Source organism: Varanus komodoensis, unplaced genomic scaffold (assembly GCF_004798865.1).
Source record: "Varanus komodoensis strain SLA01 unplaced genomic scaffold, ASM479886v1 scaffold25, whole genome shotgun sequence".
NCBI lineage: Eukaryota > Metazoa > Chordata > Lepidosauria > Squamata > Varanidae > Varanus > Varanus komodoensis.
Window position 1 is genome coordinate 2129276 of NW_025335661.1, and position 10713 is coordinate 2139988.

General features: G+C 43.9%; 1 protein-coding gene across 1 annotated transcript in view; it reads left to right on the forward strand.

The window, feature by feature from the left end:
• The first annotated feature begins 544 nt into the window (after positions 1-544).
• ST6GAL1 (ST6 beta-galactoside alpha-2,6-sialyltransferase 1) overlaps positions 545-10713 on the forward strand; it is a 71647-nt gene continuing 61478 nt past the window's right edge. Inside the window, exon 1 of the mRNA XM_044432772.1 lies at positions 545-969. The gene's annotated coding sequence lies outside the window, so the exon portion shown is untranslated. The remainder of the gene's footprint in view (positions 970-10713) is intronic.

Consider the following 10713-nt stretch of genomic DNA (forward strand, 5'->3'; position numbering starts at 1 on the left):
CACGAGGGCTAAGGCACTCTACACGTTCTCAGGAGCACTCCCGTCTTCGTGCACCAGTCACGGCTCAACTCGAACGCTTATTCCCCATGGTCTTCTCATGCGGCGGTTATCACGCCGCTGCTGCCTCTGTCCGCTCGTCGTGCGCACGTGTGGCCTCTTCGGCTTCGCATCCTGCGGTCCGTTTTGCAGCCGCCAAACAAAGGGTAGCCGCCGCCGCCGCCGCCGCCGCCAAAAAGCCAACTCCCTCCCGCGCCCCGCCACCGTGCCCAGCATCCCCCGCCGCAGAGGCGCGCTTCCTTTCCCCCCTCACCCGCGCGGCCTTCTGCCCCGTCCCGACCTGCGCGGCACCCCGGGAGCCGGCGGCGGGTCCCTCCTCACGTGGGAGCGTCTGGCGGGCCGCCGGGTGGGCGCGTTGAGCAGCGAGGGCGTGGGAAAGACGGGCGGGGGCGCGTCGGCCGGGAAGGCTGGACCGCGGGGACCGCGACAGGGGGTGGGTAGCTCTGCCCAGCCCAGCCCGCCGCTGCACGGAGCCTTCCCGGCAGCAGCGGGTCTGGGGGCAGCCCAGCCCCTGTTCTTCTGCGCCCCTTCCCTATTCCCCTCCGCTCCGCCGGCCCAGGGCGAGGCGCTGCCCTCTGGGCTCTCTCCCTCGCGTTCTTCTTTTTGCAAACGCAGCGCTGCCCACTGATCTCCCCCATGCAGCCCCCTCTCGCTGGTGATATGGATGCGACGAGGGTCCATCTTTCGGCCAGACTAGGAGCTCGCCGCTTCCAGCCTTTTGTGCAAAGCTGCGCCAGACGTCCGTGGCTGGGCAGGAAGGTTTTTCATGCTGGGGTGTTTGGGCAGTAACGAAGGAAACAGCCACAAAAAAAGAGGCGAGACGGACGGACGTGCGACTGCACGGCTTCCCTGGGCCTCGGCCAGAGTCAACACCAGTAGCAGAAGCAAGCAGGAAAGCAGCTGTTGTCCCAGGTGAGTAAAAGCACCAACTTGCGTGGATTATTGTTTGCACACACACTCCCGGGGCGAGTACGGGGAGAGAAAGTGGTCGCTTTCATTGCAGAGCTTGGCATGCACGCACACAAGATACTGTCTTCCCGGTCGCTTCTGCAGCGCCAGCCCAAATGGCGAGGTAGATGCGCATCCGCTATCTCCGCAATTCTGCTTGCTTTTGAGTTGGATAGCGTGCATCTCCGAGGTCTGGAAATCGCAAGACTGTCAAGACCCCTTGACAGAGGTGAGGCTTGCGCGCTTGGTGAAGGCTGGTGCATGAGTGCCACCACCAAAGATCAAGCAACTTGTGCTTCTGGGATGTAGTAAGCACTTTGGTTTTCTTTTCTTTTTACAAAGGGTAGCTACAAAAGGTTAGTTTATGTGCTTGATCGGGTCGCCTGTAGTTTATTAAGATGAGATTTTGTTCATGGAACGGGGCTTCGGGCCTAATGGGGGATGTGCCTCAAATCTATCTAAATAGTTTCAAAAACTAGGCGAAGTTCCAGTTTCACGGTTTGAATGGAGATTGAGAGGGTTTTTGAAGCTTACACTCAAGCAGATCCAGGAGCGAACAGCACAAGCTGCCTTCCCATGCAGAAGTTCTGGTGGAGTAGCCAGGGCCTCTCGATACTGTATTGCGTTTTTTATTTGCTAAATGTTTTTCAAAATGCGGAGCATCTGCAGAAAAGAAGAACCTGCTGAGAAAATGATGATAACAATCAATACCACTTTTCTGCCTGAAGATCCTTGTCTCCTCCCCGTCTGTTGTGGTAGTACAAGCATCTTGTGTTTTCTTGGGTGAGCTTGCTTTATGCAGTGTTTGGTATCGAAGACAAGGAACTGCTTATTTATAGCTTTCTGGCACACAGAGGATGGTGCACTGTGCTTGTTCCTTTCACTGGCCACTTTACTGTATCATACATATGTGATCATGTATCCTGAGAGATGTTTTCTCAGACGTTCTGTAGAAGCCAGATTCTTTCCAGGATGGATGAAAGTTATTTAATGGAGAGCTTGTGTATCTCATGGCAGGATGGGGCCGACATAGGCTCTGTCTCAGGTACTAAGTAGAAGGATCTGACGTAGCCCAGTGTTATGTAGTAACGGATGTGGATCATAGAAATATGCTGTGATGTAGGGCAGACACATTTGGATTTTAAGATTCTGTTTATATTAACTTTTACTTAATATAAATAATTATATATTGCAGGCCTTTAAAAAAAAGAACTGCACACAGCTAGACACAGAAACATTTAAGTTTTCATTCTGTTAATGTTTTGAATTACGTTTCAATTTCTTCTACTGTTATCATAATCAACTTTATTTATGATTGTAAATTGCTCTGAATGATGTTTTTCTTGGTAGAAAGGCAGGGTAAAAATCAAACCAATCAAATAAATAAAATTTAGTGTATAATCCTATGCATGTTTACCCAGAAAAAGTCTTACAATTGGCTGGGGAATGCTGGGAGGTATACGACATTTTTCTGTTAATACATAGTGCACCCTAGGTTGACGTAAATATTGTGTGTGCAAGTAAACTGTGCCTCACCTGAACAACAACTTCCACAGGCTGGAATTTTACCCTGCAAAAGGAATCATAGAATTTCTTTCTAAAGCTGTCACTTGCACATTAATATAAAGAACCACACTCTTAGAATTATAATTGGGCATTGGGGGCTGGTAAAGCAAAGAGTAGCCGCAGACCATTGGAGGAGAGATGGCTACACTTGGATATCCAGGGAATCCTGTTGACCAGATACCCTTCAGATCCATACTATCAGTACATTTTCTTGCATTACTTCTTAGTTGTCTCAGCATAGCCAGTTGCGCTCTATGCTGAATCTAATAGAAGGGTCTGCCCAGCAAAGTCTTGCAATGCAGAACAATGGAATTAGCTACAATGTTGTTCCAGCTTTCTCCACAAGTTTGTAGGCACGAAGTGAAGTAAGGCCCTTTGTAGTTCAAAGATGCTTCTCTTTCTAGGGACAAATTATCAGGAATGTCAGGGCTCCTGTGTAGGAGATACTTCATTCTCAGTGCACAAGTACATGGATTCCACATGGACAGAATAGGGACTGATGTAAAAATGTCTCATATTCTTTTCTTGAGGACCATACTCAAGAAAATGTAACACTAAGGTTTTTCCTTCCTTCAACTCATGTTTTGGGACATTTTATTTATTTATTTATTTTTATCCCACCTTTTCTGCTTCCTCACAATCTTATCCTAATAACAAAAAACATGTAATATACGAGGGGTGTTCAATGTATGCTCGGTATTGGGTTGATTTGCTATTGATGTGGGTAATTTAATTATTTCATTAGCTAATGACACTGTCTGAGGATATACATGCAAAATTTCAAATAAGCGTGATCATTAGTTCCCTAGTAATCCTCAGTGAAAGATGACCATGATGACAGACATGACAGTGTTGAAGAAAATCAAGCACCGTGCTGTGATTAAGTTCCTTACAAAACAAGGAAAAAGTCAAATAATCATCACGAAGAGATGGTGGCCATTTTCCAGGACTCTGCACCTTCATTATCTACTGTTCAAAAGTGGTCAAGTAAATTTAAAAGGGCAGAGAAAGCATTGAAGATGACCCTCGCTTGGGCGAGCCGGTTACTGCCACTACGAAGGAAAATGTGAAAAAAATTGAGAAACTTGCATTGGAAGATTCCTGAATAAAAATCAGATGTTAGCAGAGATGACAAACCTATCCGTTGGTACCATATTTACTATTTTCCATGACCATCTTAACCTTTCAAAGGTCTGTGCAAGATGGGTGCCGCGAATGCTCATGGTTCCTCAGGAACAAGTGTGAGTCAAGTGCTGTAGGGAGTTTTTAGAGCTCTGTGGTGAAGATCCATTGAGTATTTTTGACCGGATTGTTACTGGAGATGAAACTTGGGTTCATCACTATGACCCTGAAAGTAAGCAGGAGTCCATGCAGTGGCATAAAAAAGGTGCTGACTCTCCAAAGAAATTCAAAGTCACTCCATCGGCCGGAAAAACCATGGCCACAGTATTTGGGACTCAAAGGGAATTTTATTGATCGAGTACATGAAAAAAGGTGAAACCATAAATGCAGCATCTTATGCAACCACTCTGCATAATTTAAGAGAAGCAATTAAAGAAAAGCAGGGAAAACTGACCGTAGGTGTCTTGCTTCTTCATGACAACACACCCGTTCACCTGGCGCGTGTTTCAAAGGCTGCTGTGTGAAGCTGTGGTTTCGAAAAAATAAACCACCCACCCTATAGTCCAAACCTGGCCCCCAGTGAATACTACCTATTCCCAAATTTAAAAATAGATCTTCGTGGAAAGCAATTTTCCGACGAAGAGCTCAAGGCAGCAATTAATGCACATTTTTTAGACAAGGAGGAAGGGTATTTTTTTTACAGGGAATTGAAAAGTTAATTTCTAGATGTAATAAGTGTATTGAAGTTATGGGAGATTACACTGAAAAATAAAAATTATTTCAATTTATTATTCCTTTTTCTTCATGCTGATCCTGAGAATACATTGAACACCCTCATAGGTTGGACTGAGAGTCTGCAAGGGCTCAAAGTCACCCAGTTAGCTCCATGGCTAAGTAGGAACTAGAACATAAATGGCCTGAGTCCCAGACCTATACTCTTAACCACTACACCATCAGCTAAGTTTGCATTACACAGCTAATGATCATGGATAACTAGCCATGGTAGGCTGCCAGGTCGTAGTAGCAGTAGTGGGATCCTTTATTGGCATAAGAATACAATACAATACAAATCTACACAAGTCCACACACAATCCTGCAGAGCTCCCCCAAACACAGCTTTCCTAATGGGCACTAGAGCAACTTAACAATTTCACTTTATAATATATGCATAGCCAAAACCATATGGAGTTCAACTAGTTCATTGTCTCTAGCTGAGATTGTCCAGTCTCCAAGCATAATGCTAAATTGGGGACACACTTCTGAAGTCCCAAGATTTTCTGGAAGAGTGAGAACTGTATCTGTTCAATTGAACAATTCAACGTGTTTAGCCGATCAGGGACACCATATAATACTTGGGGTATTATTTTGGCCTTGAAAACTTGAGGCCAAAATAATTCCCCGGCACATAGTTGTTCCCTTTGTTGAAATAGAATCTTATAATGGACTGAGTGGAAAGCTGAGTTGCATTAAGTACAGCTTTCTGATGATAGACCCAGGAGTTCTTATAATGAACATTGATTCACAGATATTTGAATTGCTTAACCTGTTCTACACTGTTCCCCTTAAATTTCCAGGAAATTTTCTTACATGTTTTGGCAAAGAGCATTACTTTGGATTTGCTGTAATTTAATTGCAGCCCATTTTTATCCAGATATTCTGTGCAGCTGTTAATCAAACTATTCAAACCAATGTGCATATGAGAGAAAATTACTGCATCTGCTTTATGCAGATGACAACCCAAGTCTAGGACTGTGACCTTCTACATTGGTCAGATGGGATGCTAGATGGTTTATGAAAAGATTAAACTAGGTTGGTGCTACATCCCTGTTTCACTCCCATATTAGTTGGAAATGGTTGGGTTAGTTCTCCTTTCCATGATGATCTGGCCTGGCAGAATAGGGCCAAATATAATGTTCTTATAAGTAGAAGGAGTCTTATCTACTTCTAGCTTTTGCAGCTTAATCCAAAGGCTATCTCTGAATCAGAAGCTCCCTTTAAATCAAGAAAGATGGCATACAGTCTAGAATTTGCTTTTCCCACTTGTTTTTGTATAAGGTGGATAATGTTACACAATTTTCTATTGAGGATTTGCCTTGTCTAAACCCTCCTTTCTCTGGGCCAAGGATTTTTTGTTTATTAATCCATGAGTGAAGTTCATTTAATAGATATTTTCCATAGCCTTTCCCCACTACAGATAACAGACTTATTGGCCTAAAGTTAGAAGGCTGATTATAAATGCCTTTTTTATAAATAGGAACCAGTATAGCATGATTCCAGAATTTAGACATTTTCCCTATTCCATCTGTTATTGTGAACAAGAGCAAGAATTGAGGCCCACCAATTCAGATCACATTTTAACATATCAGGTGGGACGGCATCTGGCCTTGCAGCTTTCTCTGATTTTAGCTGCAAGAGTAATTCCCTGATTTCTTCGTTGTCCACAGGAAGCCATTCTGGAGATCAGAGAAGGAGAAAACTATTGGATCTCCATCCACCTTATCAGCCTCATAGAAAAGGTCCAAAAAGTGTTATACCTATCTGTTTGTAGAGATCACCACAGGATCATATATCTCTGTGGCCAGGGTATAGCCACTTTTGAGACAAATAGCCCCAAATTGCTTATTGTTTTTGTAAGATACAGCTCATAATAAGGATGCCTATTGATCATGGAAGTATCTCTGTCTCCTTTCTTTCACTAACAACTACATTTGCTCCTTGAGGAGAAAATATGCAATAATCCCTGACTGTTTACCTTTCTGGATGACCTGAAAACATTCCAAATATGCATCTTCAGTTTTTACACTCTCAATCAAACCAGCCCTCCTTATGCAAGTTGTTACTTTTCTTGTATGCTGTTGAATTACTTCCAACTTCATTATGTATGTATTCCATTAGCTCCTCATATGCTTCAAGTGATTCTAGAGGTTTCTCAATTGTATTAAAGATCCACGCAAGATCCATGCATCTTTCACCTGATAGTAATTGCTGTGATACAGTGTTGTTCCAAAATATTTTAATCTGTGTAATCCGATTATTCATGAATTCAGTATTAACTTGTCTTCAGGGGCCTTCAAAATTCATTTTCAGTATTAAAGTTAAGTGATCCACTAAGAAGTCGGCTACACAGATTTTTAGTGACATGGATAATATATTATAGTTGATAACACTGTGTGCAATGTATGTAAATTTTCTGGCTTCACTAAATTCTCTCAGGCCGTTTAGCCATATGAAATTAAACTTAACACAGAAATTAGCTAGCTCAATCCCTACTGCATTTATTTGGGAGTCCTTAGACCACTGTCAGGATTTGATCCAGCTTCAGGCCTCCATATGTTGGCCAAAGGCCAGAATAACAGCCCCAGTGGTTGCAGGATTTGACCCACAGCCGACTGCATCTATCAGGGCCCTTACAAGCATCACCTGGGAGCCCTGAGGGAAGAGCTATATAAGAACTGATTTTTCCCTCTGGAACAGTGGTCCTCAAACTTTTTCAACAGGGGGCCAGTTGAAAGGCTGTGGTGACCGTCATGGGCTGGTGAGCTGGGGGTGCAAGCCACTGTGCCGCTGTTGTGTGCACATGGGATGGCATCAGGTGTGCTCGCTTGGAGATGTCCCAGCGAGTCCAAAACCATCTCCAAGTGAGCAAGCGACCACCTCCCTGCCCATGCTGCAAGGCAGGGGCGAGCACATATGGGAGGCAGGTGGCAGCGGTGGCTTGCTTGCTCAGAGACCATCTCCAAGTGAGCAAGTAAGCACGGGCCGAATGGACGGCCATGGCAGGCCGGATCCGTCCCACGGGCCATCGTTTGAGGACCCATTCTCTAGAAGCTACCTCAACAATGAAGGACTCTTGATTTGTTGGGGTGCTGCTGCCTGTTGCTATACAAAACCTTGGCTGTGGACCCTGAACTCTAGACGTATGCCTGCTCCTATTCTTGCTCCGGGACCCTCCTGGCTGCTCTCTCTGCCTCTAGGCCTTGCTTCTACTCCAAAGGTACCCTTTCCTTGTGTGGACTTTCTGGCTTTTGGAGTTTGGATTGGGATTAAGGTGTTTGGATACTGGTGTTCATAAGTTTACATGCTGCTATGCCTTGAACCCTGACAACCATCTGCTAAATGCTCAACAGAGTGGTAAGCATTTCCTTCTCCACTCCAAGTGCCTTTGTGAAAATTTGATATCTTCCTTCTCTTGCATTTAAACCCCCAGCCAAAAGTTACTCAGCTGTAGGGAATTTTTTCCCTAAATTTTCCAAACTTTCTCTTTGGACTTCCCAACGTAAGATCCATTGCTGGGTATTAATGCCGGGGGAAAATAGGTATTAAAAGTACTATCAGTTTATTAATTATGGTGACCTTTGTAACAAACATTTGGCATGAGGTGGTTGGAGTGGCTAGAGGACATGATTTTAGATGGGTTTTAACTAAGGTCACTAAACTGGCTGATGGGTGACCTTTCTGGTTTGTTTAAATTGTTGATAAATTATAGGTCGTATATTCATTTGGTTTCACCTGTTCTAACCGGTGAACTGTTTCCTGCAATGAAAGAATGTAAAATTTTTGAAGCAAATTTAAAAGTTCATTATATTTTCCCCTCCAGCCAGCTATATGTCAAGATAAATTTTTTGTTTCTTTTTTTACTTGAACAATGAATAACTTTTGTTTTTCCAACATATACACTTACATAGAAAAAGAGTATAGAACAAAGAAAAAACTGACAAACAAAACAGACGGAAGTGAACAAAACAAACAAAGTTGCCAAGGGAATGGCAAACAATCTGGCCCATTTACTGCATCCCCTAGAACAGTGATGGCGAACCTGTGGCACGTGTGCCCGAAGGGGCACGCAGGGCCCTCTCTGGTGGCACGCAATCGCCCCAGCAGCCATGCACATATTCAGAAAGATTAAGGGTGCCAGGCAACAACGTCGCTCATTAGTCGTGACTCACCGAGCTTTCCCAGGACTGGTCAGTGAGCTACCAGGGATTTGCTTGGACTGTGATTTTAGCAAAAGGTAGGAAAGGTAGGAAATACACTCAGGTAGGAAATACATTCAGATTCCTTTTTCAGGGCCAGCCTCTCTGGTGGTCAGTGGAATGTTGCCCCCTTGTGCTTGTTGTTGTTGTTAGTCGCGAAGTTGTGTCCGACCCATTGCAACCCCATGGACAGCATTCCTCCAGGCCTTCCTGTCCTCCACCATCTCCTGGAGTCCACCCAAGCTCACACCAACTGCTTCAGTGACTCCATCTAGCCACCTCATCCTCTGCCGTCCCCTTCTTCTTTTGCCATCTATTGTTCCCAGCATTAGGCTCTTCTCCAGGGAGTCCTTCCTTCTCATTAGGTGGCCAAAGTATTTGAGTTTCATCTTCAGTATCTGGCCTTCTAAAGAGCAGTCAGGGTTGATCTCCTCTAGGACTGACCGGTTTGATCACTTTGCGGTCCAAGGGACTCACAGGAGTCTCATTCAGCACCGCAATTCAAAGGCCTCAGTTCTTTGGCGTTCTGCCTTCCTTATGGTCCAGCTTTCACAGCCATACATTGCAACTGGGAAAACCATAGCCTTGAATGTACGCACTTTTGTTGGCAGGGTGATGTCTCTGCTTTTTAGTATGCTGTCTAGATGTGCCATAGCTTTCCTCCCCAGGAGCAAGCATCTTTCAATTTCTTCGCTGCAGACCCTTGCTATGGTGATCTGGTGATTAGCAAATTCAGGTTTTCTTGCAGTGTTGGCACTTTGTGATAAATAAGTGGGTTCTGAGTAGCAGTTTGGGCACTCAGTCTCTAAAAAGTTCGCCATCACTGCCCTAGAACCATCTCTCTTTATTATCTTCCCACCTCTATGAGAGTTTGTGAAAAAGAAAAAAGAATCATTCTATACACCAACAGATTTTTCTAACAAGTTCAAATTCTAATGCTTTCCTTTTTCCCTCCAAACTCCCCTGGACTTCCATTAATCATATTAAGCGCAATAAAATTTCCATTTGTCATTAAATTCCTCTAATGGTCTTCTATTTACATAATTAGTTAGCTTTGTAGGATAAAGTTTTCAATTGCCTGTCAGCATCATGAGTGTGCATGGGATTATGAGTCAATTCCCCTTTAGGATTTCATTGTCTGGCCCAGGGTGAACTCCCTCCCTGCAACTTGATATAGCCACATTTGTGTCCAGGTTATTCCCAAATGTGGGAATATTTGGTTCTGTACACCTCCATTATACTCATCACCAGACTGTTAGTGTGTGATCGCTGATGTTGTTATCCTCTTTGGATTATCTGGGAAGTTGAAGTAAAACAATTTTTAGGCCAAAGGGCAATGTGGCAGATATCAGCTTTCAATGGAATCTCTTCTTGGGCATTCTTGGGCATCTTTCAGTTCTAGCTTTATCCAAACAGGCAATTATGTTAATTTGTTCTCTCTGAGAAAGTTCAGTAAAAGCAGAAATCACCTCTTCCACTATTTCATCTTCCTCCAAATCCAATTGCAGAAGTAGCTCCTTAGCTGATATATCTGTCTCTTCCTTATGTTGATTTCTCAATATTTTATTTATTTATTTATTTATTTATTTATTAAAACATTTTTATGCCGCCCCATTCGCCGAAGCCTCGGGGCGGCTTTCAACAATAAATTAAAATAACATTTTAAAATATATACATTAAAATACAAATATATGATATAAAACGTACAATATAAAACAAGCTGCCCTGGCCAGATAAAATTCAATAATATTAACATTTAAAATACTGCTTAAATAAAAAGGTCTTCGCCTGGCGCCAAAAAAACAAATAACGGCGCCAGGCGGACCTCTCTGGGGAGCGCATTCCATAACTTAGGCGCCACCGCTGAGAAAGCCCTCCTCCGAGTAACCACCCTCCTAACTTCTTCCACGGAGGGCTCCCGGAGAAGGGCCTCTCCCGCTGATCTCACGGGGCGGCTGGGCATATATGGATGTAAGTGCTCCTTCAGGTAACCAGGACCCAAGCCCTAAACGGCTTGGGTCCTGGTTACCTGAAGGAGCACTTACAT